The following is a 16,615-nucleotide window of genomic DNA, read 5'->3' as shown; positions in this document are numbered from 1 at the left end:
AAAGGACGAAGGAAAAGTACGGGTCAGCGAGCACCTAAATTGCTTTATTTCGCACATAAACATCAGCACTAGCGCGGAGAACCGGTCTAATGAACGCCACCGTACGATTCCGCGTAACGGGCAGAGATATCCGATTGTTATTCCCGGTGAAAGACAAAACAGGGACGAGAGGTAACGCGAGTATCACGCGGCAACATACTCGTTGCTTCTGCTGCTCCTGCTTGCGAACCGCCTCGGGGCATTTTCGACGTCGTAACACACGAACGAAGCAACGCGGCCGACTCGTGGGAAGATAGAATTAGGTTAATCTTACGGACGGCTGTGTTTCGGCGGATAAGGGAACTGTCGCGATCAGGCTACCCTCTGCATTTGTCAAAGTCTACCGGATACCGAGCGAGCCGGACCGCTTGAAAAATGAGCGAACGCGTTTGGAGGAAGACGCATGAAACGCGACCCCGTAACCAATGCTAAATACTTCGCCGACACTGAATTATGCAAACGATTCGCGAGCAACGCGATGCGATGCCGGCGTGACGCCGAGCCGTGCCGCGCCATTGCATGCGGGAATTGCTACTGGAAACTTGGAAATTGGGTTATCTACAAATGCGTTGAGAAGGGCCAAAGCCGACAGAGTCACAAATGTGACAAATGTGCAAAATTAATCTGTTAACGAACATTCTTAATAACGATGGCTTATAATTTCTCCCTAATTCGCGCTCAGATTCCGCACAAATATGGACAATTTTGGAAGAGGAGAGACGATTATTCGAGCCTCGCAGCTCGTTTTTATAGTTGTTGACAATCGGTAATTATAAAAACGAGGCGCAAGGCTCGAATAATCGTCATCTCCATCCCAAATTGTTCATTTTTGTCCGCAATCTCAGCGTAAATTAGGGAGAAATTACTCTAATCGTTTCGATAAGAAGTAAGTTTTAACTGGACAAACTGCTTTACTATGGCAAAAAAACTCTTAGCTTTCGAGAATACTATTTTTCGAATAAATAACAAAATGATATTGAATCGTCGGCTTTGTACAATAGCGGGATTTTCATAAAATAATTGAAATAATTAACTATTACTTTATTTCACGTTTATCGTAATTACGAGTGCATAAAATGTGCTGAATTGCAAGGCAGCGAGTACAGTGAAGGAAGGATAATAGAACATAGAAAGTTTCTTCAAATTAATAATTTTAAAAAATTCGTGATAATGATGTTTGAAAAGATTATTGTCAGAAGTGCACAAAATTCGCAGTCTAATTACGAGGGAGAAGGAAGAGCCAATTTTATAGTTACCGATTGTCAACGTCTTGAAAGACGAGACGCAAGGCTCGAATAATCGTATCTCCTCTTCCCAAATTGTCCATTTTTGTGCGCAATCTGAGCGTAAATTAGGGAGAAATTGCTGTAATCATTTCGATGAGAAGCAAATTTTGACTGGACAAACTACTTTACTATGGCAAAAGAAACTCTTAGCTTTCGAGGATAAAATCTTTCGCATAAATAACAAAATGATATTGAATCGTCGGCTTTGTACAATAGCGGGATTTTCAAAAAATAATTGAAATAATCAACTTTTACTTTATTTCGCGTTTATCGTAATTACGAGTGCATAAAATGTGCTGAATTGCAAGGCAGCGAGTACAGTGAACGAAGACAATAGAACATATAAAGTTTCTTCAAATTAATAATTTTAAAAAATTCGTGATAATGATGTTTGAAAAGATTATTGTCAGAAGTGCACAAAATTCGCAGTCTAATTGCGAGAGAGAAGGAAGAGCCAACGGCGCAGATCGAAAAGGAACGATCGGGATTGCGAGCGAGGCAAGGTTCACGGTGTGGCATCCACATTTCGTTTACCTGAACGTGCACAGGGTATACGTGTGCCTGCAGCGGTGCATGCATCGATTCCGCAATGTATAGATCAGCCTATTATACCGTGCCGTTACAGTCGCCTTTAACGTGCAAACACGAGACGAGGAGCTCGTGACATTGCACTGTCTATGATAATACGACACGTGAACTCTATAATCTGGTTTACCAATGGCGGTATCGTGTTTGCATGCGTGCAATACGGCTCCCCCGATGGATCTAACCGTGTCAGGGATCTAGAATTTTTATGGGAATGCATGCGATTCGGTTCCAGCACCCAGACGCCCCAATTGAATTGCTAATCAATTAGAATCACTTTTTTCCCAGTTTATTCGCTCGTGCGACAGGAATGTTCGGAATAATTCGACGCGGCATCGCGGAATGCGATTATGAAATTGTCGGAACCATAAGTATCTAACATGCCTCGTATCTCGCCTTCTAGTACGCGACATGCTTTTATTAATACATTCTCATGTTTTAGGACTCTTTAACTGAGCTAATGATCACAATTTTCGGCCATAAGGCGGTGACTATTCTAATTGGAGAACGCGTGTCACCCGTGCGTCTAACCACGGTAGTAAAATTAGCGCGTCTAGCACACAGGGTTAAATTAGAATTTGAAAGATGTTTTGTATTTCACCGCGTAATTTTCCTGTAATAATAATCTAGACGCGGATGCGAGCAGCGGCTTGTCCACGAATAACCGTTCAACTATATTCCGATGACTGTTCAAACATTCGCCATTTATCTGGAAGCAGCGAAATTGATAAACAAACTTGCAATTAATGCGGACAATTTTCATTTTACAGAAGAACCCGCAGTCTATACATAATGAAATCAACGTGTTAAACAACGCCAACGAGAAATACGAATTTTTAAGAAATACGTGTTCTTCCCGATCGCGTATCCTAAAACCTTCGTGATACCGCGGACCACACACGCACAGCGCAACAATTTTCAACGCACGCGCACCCCCCAGTATAATGACACACCATCCGCAAACATAGTAGCCCTAACGCGGCGTGACAACCTCTGACATGCTATGATTTTAATAATAATAGGCATTTTAGGGATACGGTGATTAATATAGCGAACGCCGATTCCTCCATTCGTTCGCGTTCTTTATCTTCAGCATCCGGAATGTTGTGGGAACATCTCTGCACCTTTCAATTTCTCAGTCCATTTCGAATTTCATTTTCGATTGAGATTCAATTTCATAGTCGAATGAATAAACGAAGCTCCACGAAACTGTTAATTTATCGAAACGATTCGAGGTAGAAATTCATTTTTATACTTTCCTGTGACAGTTGACTCGAAAAATGTCTGTCTCTCGCATAATGATCCACGCGGCGTAATACGAGTGTAAACAAGTTTTTCGTACGTTCGATAGACTTATCCCTTAGCGCTCTGGTGTCCAAAGCCAAATGTTTTTAGCATACGTTATCGTCGACGTTAGCAATTGTTATCTGTAGTTAAAACGTGCCAAGTCTGTACCATTACGATTAAACCATTTTTTTGACCTTTTCTATGGTTAGCAACATGGAGAAAAATAAATATTACGATGAGAATTTAGAGCCGAGTGATACCGAAGATGTATTTGATTTTGAAGAGTTAAAAGACATTGTGGAAGACAATGTTGGGTATGATTCTGACACTTCGAGTAGTAGTAGCGAAATTATACTACCAAAGAGACGAAGAATGAGAATTATTGAAAGCGAAAGCGAAGATTCGTTACAAGACTTAGACGAATGGCGTGATGTTACGGAAGAATTACATATTCCGGATAGATTACCTTTTAGTGTATTGTCACAGGTCATTGGACCACAAGTTCCTACGAACATTGAACAGCCGTACAATATTTTAAATTATTTTTCGCGGACGAATTGGTAAATGAAATTATAAAGGAAACCAACGATTACGCAGAAAATGTTCTAAACTTGAAAGAAATATCTAGTAACTCCATTTCGCAAAGTGAATACTGTGACACTTGTCCAAACAAACCCAGAATGCACATGGGAGATTGTTATCAAAGATGTCACACCATGGTGAATTGCAAAATTTAAAATGTATCTTTTATTTACAATAGGAAAAAGTATATTTATAAAATAAATAAAATCAAATGCATTCACAAGGACGTGTAATCTTTTCCGCTCAAAATATGACTTATCTCAGGCGTTTTGCTCCAAAAATGTGCCGGAGTTGCTGGTAGTGATATTTTTCAGAAAAACGCTGATCAACTTTATTTTAAAACGTCCGAAGAATATTTACTAATTTTTAATTTAATTTAATTATTAATCGAGCCGATTCCAGTGAAGATTAACAATAAAAAAATTCCGGCAAACTCACGCAAAAGATATTTTTGTTTCAATAATTCCGTATCCGAACAGAATTCAACAGACGATTCGCAATGCTAATTTTATAACAAATCGCGTCAAAGAACATGAGGGATATATTTATTTAAGAATTGTGAAGAATATCATTAATAGTAAATTTACCCATTTCGATGAGGATGCATTTGCTGCTTGGAAATTTCGGTCACAATTCACGATGTCGATGCACTGACCTCGCACAATGTTGAGTAGATACCATTACGATTAAAACATATTCTGCCCATTTTTATACTTAGCAACGTAAAATGAATAAAATCAAACGCTTTCACAAGGACGTGTAATCTTTGCGCTCAAAATATGACTTCATTTATCTCAGGCGCTTTGCTCCAAAAATGTGTCGGAGTTGCTGATAGGTAGTACTCGAGAAACGCGTGGAGCACTAAGGGTTATAAATTCTCAGAAATCGTGCGTGAATATTATGTCAACATAAGCCACAAATTGTTCGGAGGTGGAGCAGGTGAATCGATGAAATTTGTAATCGGACGTGCGTCGTGCGTCAAACTTTCGTACGACGGTACCCAATCGTCGACACACCTTGAAATGAATTTCTACGGAGACGAGGCGATATACTACGCCGAGAAACAGGATCGTTTCCCGACGCTGGACCGAGCCGGGAATTAATTGGACGTGGTTTTAACTTTACTACTGTCGCTATTATACGCCCTTACGTCGACTGAAAGAGCCGTGAACCGAGCTGCTCGTACAAGATAGTTAACGATTAATACGATCGCTCGTATTTACCGGCGCGGCGCGGCGCGTGTTTCACACGCCGACTGGCTAGACGACGCTAATTACGCTATCAAGTAACGCGAGGGAGTCGCGCACCGGTCGCAATAATTGCGTCTAACCAGCCGCCACAATTGCTCCGAATTCGCCCATTTTCCGTCGCTTTCTTTCACAGCTGCGCGCGCGCGCCTTTTTTTGTTCGCTCGTCTGCGTCAACTTTTGCGGCGGTCATAAACGTTAACGCGGTATCCTCCGCACTTGTTGGCTCCATTGAATGATCAAAAAAGTTGTTACGTTTATTGCTGCGTGCCGGTATACGACACAATAAGACGCTCGATGGCCATTTGCCGCAATACGTGCGACGGGGTTGTTGAAGGTTTCCGAAAGAAGAATATAGCAGGGGATGCGAATTTTATATGCCATTGTTTCTTGCACTTGAACACAATGGAGGAGTAAAACCTAAGATCAGATCTAATAATAGTCTTGCAATGCAACCTCATATTTTACATAGTGTTTTCTTTCGACCTTGTTGTATAAATGCACGTGTGCCGAGGGACCTCGTACTTTGACAGTCATATCTTGCCAGCAATTTTCTCTACTAATTACTATATATTCAAGACGACTCGTGCGGTACACTCGAATTCTAATTACGCTTAAATTTTGTATGCGCGAGGATCGTTGTTTAATTGGCTTAAGGGATCGAGCGAGAAAATTAATATCAATTAATATCTATTTTACGTAATGTTTCGATTAAACCGGCGATAACGGATGACCTAACTAATGGACGACCTTCTCTAATTTCGTGTTTGGTAAATCCAATTTCCCGTTGACAATTAAACATGAAGTGCAGTCTGCTCTTCCTGGCATGTATCATTTTTCAAGGATGACGAACAATTGTTTTCAAAGCCGAGTTACATAAAGAGCGCTAAACTCATTGTCGGTCTACCTTGTTACGTAAATAGCAGAATTAAAACTAATCGTCGATGTGCATCGTGGATGTTGACGCAATAACGTTAAAACAAAGGATATTATGTTTCTCAATTAACTGGGAAAAAAAATTTGGTTAATCACTCCTCGGTCCGTTTGAATCATAGGTAGTCGTTGGTTCAAACGGTTCCTCCCTCTCTCAGAAGCTGTCTAAGATGAGTCACCCAGTATATACAGCGAACATTACGATGAATAGGTCGATATAATAATATAATATTACAGAAATGTTCCAATTAATGAACAGACACGGATGCGGCATGTCGACTAATATGGAGCCGGACTGCAGGCGGCGGTTGCAGTTTGCGCAATACAGGATGCACTAATATGGTTCCAGGGGCTCCGATAGAAAGCGAGATACATACGTTATGAGCCCGTCTCGGCCTCTTTGCATACGCGCCTCGTGTGCGGCTCCGGCAAAAATCACCGTTGATTCCTCGAGAAACCTCTTTCCGTGTTTCGTCGATCCGCCTCCGTTGTCTCGGTCCCCATTTCTTACTCCCATTTCAGCTATTTTACCGTAATTTTCCCGCAAATCATACGGTGATCGAAATCATGCATCTTCGATGCATCTCTGGTTCGATTTCATGCCGCATCTCCATGCTTTTCAAATTTCAATTTCAAATTTCCCTTCATTTCACGAACGTAACATATATATATTTTTTAATACGAATGTCAAAAATATTATTCGACAGACTTTTTGAACAATTTGAATTATACGTCTTTGAAAGCTTCTTTTAATGATTTTAGGTTTATTTTCAGATGAGAATAAATAAATAAAAGAGAGATGTTTCTTATATTTATCGTTCTATTTGTACATCTACAATTGTAAAGTTTAGTTGTTTTGGTGAGATTTTTTCTTTATATTGAACAAGTTAGCGTTGTTTAATAAGTAAAAGAATATAATGTGTTAAATATTAAATTTTCAGATCAGAGCAAATAAATAAAAGAGAGATGCTTCTTAGATTTATCGTTCTATTTGTACATCTACAATTGTAAAGTTTAGTTGTTTGGTCAGACTTTTCTTTTATATTGAACAAGTAGCGTTGTTTAATAAGTAAAAGAATATAATGTGTTAAATATTAAATTTTCAGATTAGAACAAATAAATAAAAGAGAGATGCTTCTTATATTTATTGTTCTATTTGTACATCTACAATTGTAAAGTTTAGTTGTTTAGGTCAGCCTTTTTTTATATTGAACAAGTAGCGTTGTTTAATGAGTAAAAGAATATAATGTGTTAAATATTAAATTTTCAGACATTTCTATCAAGTGGATAGAACGTTCACTGATCAAAAGTATCAAAAGTGCCATCTCTGACTCTCGACAGCTAACATCGTTGTTGTACGCGATATACATCTTCATCGTACCGAATCGTAGACGAACGTGTCAAAAAACACTTCCCTTTGAAAAATGTTTCTTTAACGTTATGCCTTCGAGCGGCCATTCTCAACATTCCCGACGAACGACAAAAAAAAATGTATGCACAGCGGATTATTGCTGAAGTGTTTTCTTAAAAAAGTTGCCTGACCTTTTCCCGAAGCTATAGGCGTTCGGAAGATGAAATCGGTCCGACATTTCGTGAAGTGTTATTTTTTTCCAAAGGCGATCGAACGATAAATACTGAACTTCGAGCGGTATTGCTTTCAACCGGCGAGTCACGATTTAAAATTCAATCTACAAAAAATATCGGGGAACGAGCAATCACGGTGGTCATTTTAGGATCGGGTAATCTGTACTACAGCCGGGCACCGTGTTATTGTTCTCTTGCATCTCGAGATTAGATCGGAATATTGAAACACGTCGTTAGAAGGATATTCCCCTTTCGAAATCTCCCTTCGAACGCGTGCTTTTAACATTTGTTTTAATAAATTAAATTACGCGTACATCCTCAGAAATTTTCGACTTTTCTGCACGTTTGCGTACACGAACTTTTGCAAGTTATAATTAATTCATCGAGAAAGTCGATCGCCAATCAATTGATTTCTGTGTCTCATAAACGAAATCGATGGCACTTTTTCTAAGAACTGTGATTTTCATTGTTCTCGTTTGACGCGACAGTTGCATTCGTATCGACTGAGTACAGTGATGTCTCCTTAATCGACACACAGATTCTGCAGAAAAATGGACAATTTGGGAAGAAGAGATACGATTATTCGAGCCTTGCAGCTCGTTTTTATAATTGTTGACAATTGGTAACTGTAAAAACGAGTTGCAAGGCTCGAATAATGGTATCTTCTCTTCCGAAATTGTCCATTTTTGCGGACAATCTGAGCGTCAGTTAGAGAGACATTACTGCACTGCGCTAAAATCCCCCAGCTTGGAAACAGAAATGGACAATTTGGGGAGAGGAGATACGATTATTCGAGCCTCGCGGCTCATTATTATAATTGTGGACAATTTATAACTATAAAAATAAATCGCAAGGCTCGAATAATCGTCTCTCCTCTTCCCAAATTGTCCATTTTTGCGGACAATCTGAGCGTCAGTTAGAGAGACATTACTGCACTGCGCTAAAATCCCCCAGCTTGGAAACAGAAATGGACAATTTGGGGAGAGGAAATACGATTATTCGAGTCTCGCGACACATTATTATAATTGTGGACAATTTATAACTATAAAAATAAATCGCAAGGCTCGAATAATCGTCTCTCCTCTTCCCAAATTGTCCATTTTTGCGGACAATCTGGGCGTCAGTTAGAGAGACATTACTGCACTGCGCTAAAATCCCCCAGCTTGGAAACAGAAATGGACAATTTGGGGAGAGGAAATACGATTATTCGAGTCTCGCGACACATTATTATAATTGTGGACAATTTATAACTATAAAAATAAATCGCAAGGCTCGAATAATCGTCTCTCCTCTTCCCAAATTGTCCATTTTTGCGGACAATCTGGGCGTCAGTTAGAGAGACATTACTGCACTGCGCTAAAATCCCCCAGCTTGGAAACAGAAATGGACAATTTGGGGAGAGGAGATACGATTATTCGAGCCTCGCGGCTCATTATTATAATTGTGGACAATTTATAACTATAAAAATAAATCGCAAGACTCGAATAATCGTCTCTCCTCTTCCCAAATTGTCCATTTTTGCGGACAATCTGAGCGTCAGTTAGAGGGACATTACTGCACTGCGCTAAAATCCCCCAGCTTGGAAACAGAAATGGACAATTTGGGGAGAGGAGATACGATTATTCGAGCCTCGCGGCTCATTATTATAATTATGGACAATTTATAACTATAAAAATAAATCGCAAGGCTCGAATAATCGTATCTCCTCTTCCCAAATTGTCCATTTTTGTCCACAATACGAGCGTCAGTTAGGGAGACATTAACTGTATCATCTTCGATTACTCCAGGAGGAATTTCTCGGTGCACGAAGTCTTCCTAAAACATACGAAATTCCTACTGTGTATTAAAATCGGCAAGCCTTCATCGTTTCACATACCTAACTGCTACATAACTTCCGATCAAGGATTCGTGTTCGGTTCGGAACGATTTCCATGGCTTGTCAAACGCATCGGAAAACTGGCACAAGTCAGACATCGCCCAAAGTGCTTATATGACCCGGTTACGCTTATCTGCCGACAAAAGCGTTTGCCACAAAGTGGCCGTCCATTTAATAGGCCGCGTATTTGTTAACACAGGCGACGACGCATTTACCGCGGCTTTTCTTCATCGTCTCGGAGACGTTCGCCTGTTCGCATCTTCAAAGCCTTGGCGCCTTGGTAACCAACAGAAATATCATAGTCCTCGACAAAGCGGTGTCCCTGGAGGAAATAAGCGGCTCGCCCAGCAACATTACGCGTCGAAAACCAAATTTAACCCTCCCGGTGGACGGATGACGAGCTTCAAAGTGGAAAATCCGGCTCGGACCGTGAAAAGATCGTCCCCAAAAATAGGAGTTCCCACTCGTAAATCTGCGTATGGAGCGGCCCGATTGCTCTACCCTCCCTCCCTCGCGGCGCTGGCAAAACTGGAAGACAAAAGGAGGCTGACAATATGTGAGCCGGGGCTCCGGCGACGGCGGCGGCGGCGGCGGCAGCGGCGGCAACGACGACGACGGCGACAGAACTGTCGTGCGACGAAGTGAATCGAGTCAACGGCCCGAAACAGCGGAAAGGGGCGGAAACGGCGGGCCGCGCATAAATAAGCGCTCGGAAACCACAATGCATTTGCGGAGAGACGTTGCGTGTGGGCAGAGCTCGTGCTACGGTACGAGTCTCTCGACCTCAAAATCAATGTGAAACAATTTGACTGACGACCTCTCCTGTGACACGTCGTAAATCATAGCTGCATCGAAGCAGACGCTCGCCTCGCGTATTCCTCTATGTCCTCTGTCGCGCTAGAAAGTAGGGAATAACGCGAACCCCGCGTTCCCTCCTCTCGGATGGAGACCTTTTGTTGGTTTTCCGTCGCGAGTGTTGACAGATTGGACAGTCGTCGGCGACGTGACATATGGAAATGGCGAAATTCTTACAATTAGACGGAGAAGAAATGTTAAATCGACGGGGAATGCGCAAGATTCGATGTTCGGATGTTCGCCGGTAACGAAGTACGGTGAATACTCCCTAATCGACCCTCAGCTTGGAAACGGAAATGGACAATTTGGGGAGAAGAGGTGCGATTATTCGAGCCTCGCGGCTCGTTTTTATAGTTGTTGACAATCGGTAATTATAAAAACGAGGCGCAAGGCTCGAATAATCGTATCATCTCCATCCCAAATTGTCCATTTTTGTGCGCAATCTGAGCGTAAATTAGGGAGAAATTACTGTAACCATTTCGATAAGAAGTAAATTTTGACAGGACAAACTGCTTTACTATGGCAAAGAAGCTCTTAGCTTTCGAGAATACTATTTTTCGAATAAATAACAAAATGATATTGAATCGTCGGCTTTGTACAATAGCGGGATTTTCATAAAATAATTGAAATAATCAACTTTTACTTTATTTCGCGTTTATCGTAATTACGAGTGCATAAAATGTGCTGAATTGCAAGGCAGCGAGTACAGTGAAGGAAGGATAATAGAACATAGAAAGTTTCTTCGAATTAATAATTTTAAAAAATTCGTGATAATGATGTTTGAAAAGATTATTGTCAGAAGTGCACAAAATTCGCAGTCTAATTACGAGGGAGAAGGAAGAGCCAATTTTATAGTTACCGATCGTCAACGTCTTAAAAGACGAGACGCAAGGCTCGAGTAATCGTTTCACCTCTTCCCAAATCGTCCATTTTTGTGCGCAATCTGAGCGTAAATTAGGGAGAAATTACTGTAATCATTTCGATAAGAAGTAAATTTTGATTGGACAAACTGCTTTACTATGGCAAAAAAAACTCTTAGCTTTCGAGGATAAAATCTTTCGCATAAATAACAAAATGATATCGAATCGTCGACTTTGTACAAATCCGACACAACGTCGGATTTTCATAAAATAATTGAAATAGTTAACTTTAACTTTATTTCACATTCATCATAAGTGTAAAAAATATGCATACAAGTGCATAAAATGTGCTAAATTGCAAGGTAGTGAGTATACAGTGAACGAAGGATAATAGAACATAGAAAGTTTCTACGAATTAATAATTTTTGAAAATTCAAGATAACGATGTTTGAAAAGATTGCTGTCAAAAGTTACCGATTGTCAATAAACTATAAAAACGAGCCGCCGTCCCCTTCCCAAATTCTCCATTTTTGTGCCCAAGCTGAGGATCAATTAGGGAGCATTTACTCTGCATCTCTTTCTTCTTGTAAGATTTTATTGCGCTAAGCAGACATAATTGGTAGAAAACGCGAGGAAAGATCCGAGATATTATTTCCAGAATCGCGATACCGACTTATGCGTCCCACGTTCTAGAATGTATCTTACATAAGATTCTTATGAAACCTGTTTCTTTATATTTCTCATCATGAATGAAAGTGCTTTCGCACACAAGAAGGAACGAACCGTCAGCGGGTCCAGAAGTCTGTTTACAGTAAGCCTTTTTTTAACGTCTTTTTAATCTCTTGCGATGAACGACACGATCGACTAGCATAAGTGCGGCACTGTCCACACACGGTTCACCATCTCGCTGCACCGTCGGCATCGACGAGGTGACCGCGCTCATGTCGCAATTGCAATAAAGGAAGAACACTCGCGTCGAGGTCATTTTCCCAGGGGTAAAAAAAAGAACGTGTGCGCGTCTGCTAGCATTTAACGCGTGACTGTATCGATGTCGTCGTGGATTTACGGAGTCGAAAGAGGCAGAACGCAATCGGGGTGCGAAGAGGTGCTTCTATCTCGTTGCGTTGGTGGTCAAGAGAGTGTTTATTTGCGGAACACTGTAGATTCCTCCGGGCGACGACAATGGCACTAGATTCTACATCGTGGGAGTTTGTGGCAACGGCGAACGCGGCAGATGCTCTCCTGCAGAATGTTGAAGAACGTCGGCGAGTGTACGAACACAGCGTGGGACTTTAACGCGGTTGCCAGCCGTTTGTTCTGTTCGGTATACAAAATAACAGATGGCCAACGTCAGAGAATACTGGCAAGTGCGGATAGCACTCGCGCACACTCCGCGGTCCTGGCGAGTGCATGTAGCAGTGGTGCACGTAACGGGATTTCAGTGAATGTAATTGACAGTCGTTTACGTTGCAAGACGCGATCGTGTACAGGTAGCAGACGTCTAGTCGGCGGACGTTGATAGTTGCAAGTAGCACTAGTCAACAGTGGAAGCAATCGTCACTGTCAAGAGAAGGCAGCGGCGCGGCGCGGGTCACAGTGTGCAGGCGAACAGGTAGCCAACTCGTTGTCAACGAATGAATTCTATGCAGTAGCGATGAGCGATCAGCGAGATGTAGGGTACAGAGATCGAATCAAATAATTTTTATCGAATCAAAACAACGCATCGCGCAATAAGTCTCCGGTCTAGCTAAGAAAAACAAATTTTTTTTTAGAAATTCGACTTTATTCCTCAACATGCTCTTCTTCAAGAGTGATACATTCATTCCATGTAACGTTTCGATGCCTTTTTTGTAGAACGATTTGTCTTTGTTCTCAAAATAGGCCTCCGTTTCGGCAATCGCTTCAGCATTTGAGCCAAATTTCTTTCCCCGGAGCATCTTTTTAATGTCTGCAAAAAGCCAGTAGTCGCTGGGGGACAGATCTGGAGAGTACAGTGGGGAAGCAATTCGAAGCGTAATTCGTTCAATTTAACCATCGCTTAACCGCGCTCCGAATCGTCGACACGTTGTTGTTTTTGTTCCGGTGCGAGCAAACGCGGCACCCACTTCGAAAGCAATTTACACATGCTCAAATTGTTGTGTAAAATTGTAAACACACTACCTTCTGATATCTTTAACACGTTCCGTGCCACGTGTACCATCGATGGTACACGCTTGCATGTTTACTTAGTGAACTGAACAAATTGTTTACAAGAAATTTAGAACCGAAGAATCAATTTCCACCGCAAGAATGGGCGTTGATAAGTTTTTGTTACGTTGTTATGTGTACGAGAATTAATAATTGCACGTAATACATCAAGTTTTAGTAAAATATCAAAGTGTGAAGATTCGAGTAAAAAAAGCTCGGCACGGAACGTGTTAAGGGGTCAGCTATCTCACGCAATTTCACTATACGGCCTTTCAAAACTATTTTGTGGACTTTTTTATGTTTTTCGGTACAACTGCCGATTTTGGGCGACCAGAGCGTTCAGCATCATCGGTGTTTGTACGACCGCGTTTAATTTTAGCATACCAGTCGATAATAGTTGATTTCCCTGGTGCAGAGTCTTCGTAACGCTTATTAAGCCATTGTTTGGCTTTAACAGCATTTTTCCCCATCAAAAAGCAATGTTTAATCAACACGAAATTCTTTTCGAACCATTGTTTTGAAAATTACAAAACTAGGGTCACTAAAACCACTGTAACCTGTAAACTAATCATCAAAATGTCACGAAATTTTGACGTGTATCGTTTGAAGAATGCTACTATCCAGAAAACATATAGGTTTGTCAACAGTGTTGCCATATATGTGTCAGACCGGGGTCTTATTGAGCGACGTGTTATTGTCCTATCTTCGGAAAGATCGGCAGCAACTTTGTAACCGATAAATGTTTTTAGATGAAAGCGCCATAAGATGCTGTCCAAAGCGAGCTACATTGTATAAAAAAAGAAATATTTCCTGGAGAAAGTTTTACAGTTTCCGTGGGAAAAAAATTCTCATAGGTCACGTTTTCGCTGTTCATAGTAGCAAGCGCTCGGACACTTTCATAAATCGTTTCAGAAACGTGATTCAACAGAATTGAGTAGTGCAAAAGATTAGCATCACAATATTATCGCGCTGTCCCGTTTCCAAACGATTCGAATGCTAATACCCGACAATTTCACAATATCACCGTAAATACCTTTGTCAGATAAAAAGGGAAAAAGAACGATAAACTGGAACGACAGCGGAATCGTCGAGATCAGCATTGAATACGCGTTGAGAGAAGGGCTTTCACGGTTGTTCGTCGCGCAGGTAGCGCTTCTTCGGGCCTCGGTCCTCGGTGGTTTCTTTCCCGATAGCTCTACATACGCATACAGCCGCATTAAATTGTAGGCGGCACGGAAGTGCTGATAAGACTGATATCGCGCATGAGGCGTCCATAAATGGCGTGTAAAAGTATGAATGGAACATTCTTCTTCCACCGATAAAACAACGAGAAAATGTTCCGTGCTCCTTTATGGTCTCGTTTCGAGTCGCGTAACCACGATTTCGAAGGCGTTACGAGCCGAGATTCGATTCCGATTAAACTCGCCAAGAAGTCAGTTTTGCCAGCGAAATTACATTTCAATGAGTGCCCATTACGAGCTACTTTCCTCGTATAATGTCCGATTCTATCGGATTTACAGTTCGCCGGTGGTTACCGATCGATATTAACTCCTTTTCATTTTGCAATCGGTGCTCGCGATCGCGATTTAGAAATCGAATATTTTTCCTGCTTTGGGGAATTGTTTTCTGCACAGATAACAATCTCCGAATGTAGTCACAGAATGTTCATCTGTGTTGTTTAGTACTTTTTCTACGCGAAGTGACCGTTCATTGTAAAAAATATAGTACATTTTGTGCGACGAAGATCTTCTTGATAAAATTCTAGAATTGAAGAGACTACAAGGGTGTCCCAAAAATGTCTCGCAATCCGGAAATGAGGAATTCCTGAAGTCATATGAAGTAACTTTTTCCTTAGCGAAAATGCAATCCGTGGCTTTGTTTACGAGTTATTAAGGAAAAAAAGTGACCAATGAGAGGCGAGCTCAGCTGCCGCGAGCCGGCCGAGCCAACGGCGCCAGCGGTCGAGCGGTCGAATCCCAGCTCAGCTGGCGCGAGGCGACCGAGCCAATGAGCGGAACTGGGCTTCGTGCGCTCGTAGATTGGGCCGCCAAGCGTCAGCCGTGCTCGCCTCTTATTGGTCACTGTTTTCCGTTAATAACTCGTAAACAAAGCCGCGGATTGCATTTTCATTAAGGAAAAAGTTACTTTAAATCACCTCAGGAACCCTCCATTTCCGGGTTACGAGACATTTTTGAGACACCTTGCAGTATAAGGGATGGAGTTGATTTCAAATCAATATCTTCTGTATGAAAATATTGTTTCCAATAAACAGGAGCCATGATTGAACGTTGAACAGGAACCAGGAAAAACATGTACAGTAATGTCTCCCTAGTTGACGCTCAGATCGTACACAAAAGTGGACAATTTGGGAAGAGGAGATACGATTATTCGAGCCTTGCAGCTCGTTTTTATAACTGTCGACAATTGGTAACTGTAAAAACGAGTTGCAAGGCACGAATAATGGTATTTTCTCTTCCGAAATTGTCCATTTTTCTGTACAATCTGAGCGTCAATTAGAGAGACATTACTCTACAATGTGCGAAACCCGTTAACCCATTGACTGCCATGCAAATTTAGCCTGGGTGCCACGGTTTTATTTGAAAGAAAAAAAAAACATGAAGTTTTACAAAATATAATAATATTAAGTTACTGATATAATATTGCAATGGCATTTACAGTATCTTTTTTATTGATATAATCAATATGTTCTCTACACTATATACATTTTTCTTTCATCCTTTCTAATAGTTCCTAACTCAAATAGTCATTTGTAGCCAATCTAAACTTGCAGCACCCACTAAGAGATATCTCGCAGCTGACAGTATTGGTACAGACGCTTATTACGAGATATCTCGTAGCTGGCAGTTTTGGTACAGACGCTTATTACGAGATATCTCGTAGTTGGCAGTCAATGGATTAAACGCGTAAATTATGAACCGCGACATATTAACGAATATGCTCATTTTTGCCGGCGTCAAAGTTCCCCGGCGAATGAAGCAGAAATTCAAAAAAAAAGGTGATCCATACGCGTAGATCACGTTCAGCCGCTTCAATTTCGAGTAAGTGTGGTCGAAGCGATGCTTCCAGATAGATCGTTTAATTAGCGAGGCAAGAGATGTAACGCGCGCGTTAAGCAGCAGTAGAAGTCCGCTGGTGTCGTTGAGACGGGATCGATATGAAATAAAGAAGCAGCGGCAACGGGTACTCGTATCGTTGTAAAAGTCGTTATATAAGATCGTTCGAGCATGAAACTTTGAACCAGTCTAGAGGCGCGCGCGCGCGCGAAGGAAACGC

This window comes from Megalopta genalis, chromosome 7, assembly GCF_051020955.1.
Source record: "Megalopta genalis isolate 19385.01 chromosome 7, iyMegGena1_principal, whole genome shotgun sequence".
Taxonomy (NCBI): domain Eukaryota; kingdom Metazoa; phylum Arthropoda; class Insecta; order Hymenoptera; family Halictidae; genus Megalopta; species Megalopta genalis.
Note: the sequence above shows the minus strand (reverse complement) of the source record.